The 5000-nt window shown below is 49.6% G+C and overlaps 1 protein-coding gene across 1 annotated transcript in view; it reads left to right on the plus strand.

Annotated features, from left to right (window-relative positions):
- ankfn1 (ankyrin repeat and fibronectin type III domain containing 1) overlaps positions 1-5000 on the plus strand; it is a 146672-nt gene that overhangs the window by 28300 nt on the left and 113372 nt on the right. The window lies entirely within an intron of this gene.

Genomic DNA, 5000 nt, shown 5'->3' on the forward strand with positions numbered 1-5000 from the left:
TCATCACTGTCTTTCTTTTTTCCTGATGTTTGGTGTGTGTGTGTGTGTGTGTGTGTGTATGCCTGTGTGTTTGTGTTCGCATGGAGATTCATCAGTGCTATTCTTTCTTATTGTGTGTGTGTGTGTGTGTGTGTGTATGCCTGTGTGTTTGTGTTCGCATGGAGATTCATCAGTGCTGTTCTTTCTTACTGTCTGTCTGTGTCTGTGTGTGTGTGTGTGTGTGCGCGTGCGTCTGTTTAATTCACCACTGCCGTCTTCTCTCTGTCCTTTGCGCGTCACATGTCTCCAGTGACTCTTTGCTGTGTGTCCCCCTCTCTGCTGTGTGTGTGTGTCCCTCTCTGCTGTGTGTGTGTGTCCCCCTCTCTGCTGTGTGTGTGTGTGTCCCTCTCTGCTGTGTGTGTGTCCCCCTCTCTGCTGTGTGTGTGTGTGTGTCCCTCTCTGCTGTGTGTGTGTCCCCCTCTCTGCTGTGTGTGTGTCCCCATCTCTGCTGTGTGTGTTTGTCCCCCTCTCTGCTGTGTGTGTGTCCCCCTCTCTGCTGTGTGTCCCCCAGTGACTCTCTGCTGTGTGTCCCCTCCTGCTGTGTGTCCCCCTCTCACACACACACACACACACACACACACACACACACACACACACACACACACACACACACAGTGACTCTGCTGTGTGTCCCCCAGTGACTCTCTGCTCTCTCATCATCCCTATGAGTGCCCCCCCTGCTCAGCAGGACAGGCACAGGCCAATCAGATCGCTGGATCCTACCGCTGCTCAGCAGGACAGGCACAGGCCAATCGGATCGCTGGATCCTACCGCTGCTCAGCAGGACAGGCACAGGCCAATCAGATCGCTGGATCCTACCGCTGCCAATATCCATGAATACTCAGTATTGGACCTGCCATCTCTGCGTATGGTATCTGCTGTTCAGCCGCCGTAGCCGTAGCAACTGATAGGTTGAGCTGCCGGATCATGATGCAGGGTTTGGTGAAGAATGTCACCTGACACCTTAAAGTCCTCAGGAAGCACTTCATGCACGGCCACTCGACTGATGGGAGAAATAGTCACTTGTCTACATCTTCAACTGAACTGGTTGTCTAGGCAATAAGGAAGGAGCATCTGTTTGTGTTTTTGTTGATGTTTTGTTAGTGTTTGTATGTGTGTTGATGTTTTTGTTAGTGTTTGTTTGTGTTTTTTTGTGTGCTCTGTTTCCCCCGGGTCAAAGTTCAGAGCAGCGAGCTGCTTTTGTGCATCTGAGCTGGAAATGTGTCTAATATGGTTCAAGTTTGTCAAGAGACTAGGAATATCTGTTTGTATTTTTGTTGATAGTTTGTTTGTATTGGTGTGTGTGTGTGTGTGTGTGTGTGTGTGTGTGTGTGAGAGAGAGAGAGAGAGAGATTCTAACTGTATGTTGCTTTTGGGTGAGCAGAATGTCTGTCCTTGGGCCATGTGTGTCCTCATGTGTGTGTCCTCATGTGTCCTCATGTGTGTCCTTTGTGTCCTCGTGTGTGTGTGTGTGTCCTCATGTGTGTGTCCTCATGTGTGTCCTCATGTGTGTGTCCTTTGTGTCCTCATTTGTGTCCTTTGTGTCCTCATGTGTGTCCTTTGTGTCCTCATGTGTGTGTGTGTGTGTCCTCATGTGTGTGTCCTCGTGTGTGTCCTTATGTGTGTCCTTTGTGTCCTCATGTGTGTCCTTTGTGTCCTCATGTGTGTGTCCTCATGTGTGTGTCCTCATGTGTGTCCTCATGTGTGTCCTCATGTGTGTGTGGTTTGTGTCCTCATGTGTGTCCTTTGTGTCCTCATGTGTGTGTCCTCATATGTGTGTCCTTTGTGTCCTCATGTGTGTCCTTTGTGTCCTCATTTGTGTCCTTTGTGTCCTCATGTGTGTCCTCATGTGTGTCCTTTGTGTCCTCATGTGTGTCCTCATGTGTGTCATCATGTGTGTCCTCATGTGTGTGTCCTCATGTGTGTGTCCTCATGTGTGTCCTTTGTGTCTGTCCTCATGTGTGTCCTCATGTGTGTCCTTTGTGTCCTTTGTGTGTGTCCTCATGTGTGTCCTCATGTGTGTCCTCATGTGTGTGTCATTTGTGTCCTCATGTGTGTCCTTTGTGTCCTCATTTGTGTCCTTTGTGTCCTCATGTGTGTCCTCATGTGTGTGTCCTCATGTGTCTGTCCTTTGTGTCCTCATGTGTGTGTCCTCATGTGTGTGTCCTCATGTGTGTGTCCTCATGTGTGTCCTTTGTGTCCTCATGTGTGTGTCCTTTGTGTCCTTTGTGTCCTCATGTGTGTCCTTTGTGTCCTTTGTGTCCTCATGTGTGTCCTCATGTGTGTGTCCTCATGTGTGTGTCCTCATGTGTGTCCTCATGTGTGTGTCCTCATGTGTGTCCTTTGTGTCCTTCCTGTCCTTATCTGTGTGTCTCTGCAAGTTCACCTTTGCTTGTTTAGTTCAGTTCAGTTTGCGATTGAAAAGGCGTTCCACAAGCGTGCAGGAGAAGGAAAGACGTTTAGAGAGTTTTAGAGAGACTCTCCGTCGCCGTCCCACACCGTGACTCATCCCGTCGCGCCGCGCTGAATGGCTTTGACCTTTATGACGACCTTGGCAAACAGCAGCGGCAGCGAAGAGACAAGCTTGTCAGGATGAGTCTGCCTTCGCTGGGATTAGAAGCAGAGTTCGCAGAGTTCACAGAGTTGAGCACAAGTGGTTTCATCTGCGCTGCGTAGAGTCACGATGGGCTTCTCTGAGGCCTTCTACTCTACTTCTGCGTGAGTGTGTGTGTGCGCTTGTGTGTGTGTGTGTGCGTGCGTGTGTGTGTGTGTGTGTGTGACAGAGTGGCTGGACCGTGTGTGTGTGTGTGTGTGTGTGTGTGTGTGCGTGCGTGTGTGTGTGTGTGTGTGTGTGTGCGTATGTGTGTCTGGCTTACAGTACAGCTTTCCTCAGTCAGAACAGTATTGAGAATCACATCAGGGGTCAGGGGTCATCATGTGTGTGTGTGTGTGTGTGTGTGTGTGTGTGTGTGTGTGACAGAGTGGCTGGACCGTGTGTGTGTGTGTGTGTGTGTGACAGAGTGGCTGGGCCGTGTGTGTGTGTGTGTGTGTGTGTGACAGAGTGGCTGGACCGTGTGTGTGTGTGTGTGTGTGTGTGTGTGTGTGTGTGACAGAGTGGCTGGACCGCATGTCACTTTCCACCACAGGAAAGACATTCAGCCCATTCATGCCAACATGGCCGTGTCCTTTGTGCATCTGAGCTGGAAATGTGTCTAATATGGTTCAAGTTTGTCAAGAGACTAGGAATATCTGTTTGTATTTTTGTTGATAGTTTGTTTGTATTGGTGTGTGTGTGTGTGTGTGTGTGTGTGTGTGTGTGTGTGTGTGTGTGTGTGAGAGAGAGAGAGAGAGATTCTAACTGTATGTTGCTTTTGGGTGAGCAGAATGTCTGTCCTTGGGCCATGTGTGTCCTCATGTGTGTGTCCTCATGTGTCCTCATGTGTGTCCTTTGTGTCCTCGTGTGTGTGTGTGTGTCCTCATGTGTGTGTCCTCATGTGTGTCCTCATGTGTGTGTCCTTTGTGTCCTCATTTGTGTCCTTTGTGTCCTCATGTGTGTCCTTTGTGTCCTCATGTGTGTGTGTGTGTGTCCTCATGTGTGTGTCCTCGTGTGTGTCCTTATGTGTGTCCTTTGTGTCCTCATGTGTGTCCTTTGTGTCCTCATGTGTGTGTCCTCATGTGTGTGTCCTCATGTGTGTCCTCATGTGTGTCCTCATGTGTGTGTGGTTTGTGTCCTCATGTGTGTCCTTTGTGTCCTCATGTGTGTGTCCTCATATGTGTGTCCTTTGTGTCCTCATGTGTGTCCTTTGTGTCCTCATTTGTGTCCTTTGTGTCCTCATGTGTGTCCTCATGTGTGTCCTTTGTGTCCTCATGTGTGTCCTCATGTGTGTCATCATGTGTGTCCTCATGTGTGTGTCCTCATGTGTGTGTCCTCATGTGTGTCCTTTGTGTCTGTCCTCATGTGTGTCCTCATGTGTGTCCTTTGTGTCCTTTGTGTGTGTCCTCATGTGTGTCCTCATGTGTGTCCTCATGTGTGTGTCATTTGTGTCCTCATGTGTGTCCTTTGTGTCCTCATTTGTGTCCTTTGTGTCCTCATGTGTGTCCTCATGTGTGTGTCCTCATGTGTCTGTCCTTTGTGTCCTCATGTGTGTGTCCTCATGTGTGTGTCCTCATGTGTGTGTCCTCATGTGTGTCCTTTGTGTCCTCATGTGTGTGTCCTTTGTGTCCTTTGTGTCCTCATGTGTGTCCTTTGTGTCCTTTGTGTCCTCATGTGTGTCCTCATGTGTGTGTCCTCATGTGTGTGTCCTCATGTGTGTCCTCATGTGTGTGTCCTCATGTGTGTCCTTTGTGTCCTTCCTGTCCTTATCTGTGTGTCTCTGCAAGTTCACCTTTGCTTGTTTAGTTCAGTTCAGTTTGCGATTGAAAAGGCGTTCCACAAGCGTGCAGGAGAAGGAAAGACGTTTAGAGAGTTTTAGAGAGACTCTCCGTCGCCGTCCCACACCGTGACTCATCCCGTCGCGCCGCGCTGAATGGCTTTGACCTTTATGACGACCTTGGCAAACAGCAGCGGCAGCGAAGAGACAAGCTTGTCAGGATGAGTCTGCCTTCGCTGGGATTAGAAGCAGAGTTCGCAGAGTTCACAGAGTTGAGCACAAGTGGTTTCATCTGCGCTGCGTAGAGTCACGATGGGCTTCTCTGAGGCCTTCTACTCTACTTCTGCGTGAGTGTGTGTGTGCGCTTGTGTGTGTGTGTGTGCGTGCGTGTGTGTGTGTGTGTGACAGAGTGGCTGGACCGTGTGTGTGTGTGTGTGTGTGTGTGTGTGTGCGTGCGTGTGTGTGTGTGTGTGTGTGTGTGCGTATGTGTGTCTGGCTTACAGTACAGCTTTCCTCAGTCAGAACAGTATTGAGAATCACATCAGGGGTCAGGGGTCATCATGTGTGTGTGTGTGTGTGTGTGTGTGTGTG

The sequence above is a fragment of the Clupea harengus genome, chromosome 1, assembly GCF_900700415.2.
Source record: "Clupea harengus chromosome 1, Ch_v2.0.2, whole genome shotgun sequence".
NCBI lineage: Eukaryota > Metazoa > Chordata > Actinopteri > Clupeiformes > Clupeidae > Clupea > Clupea harengus.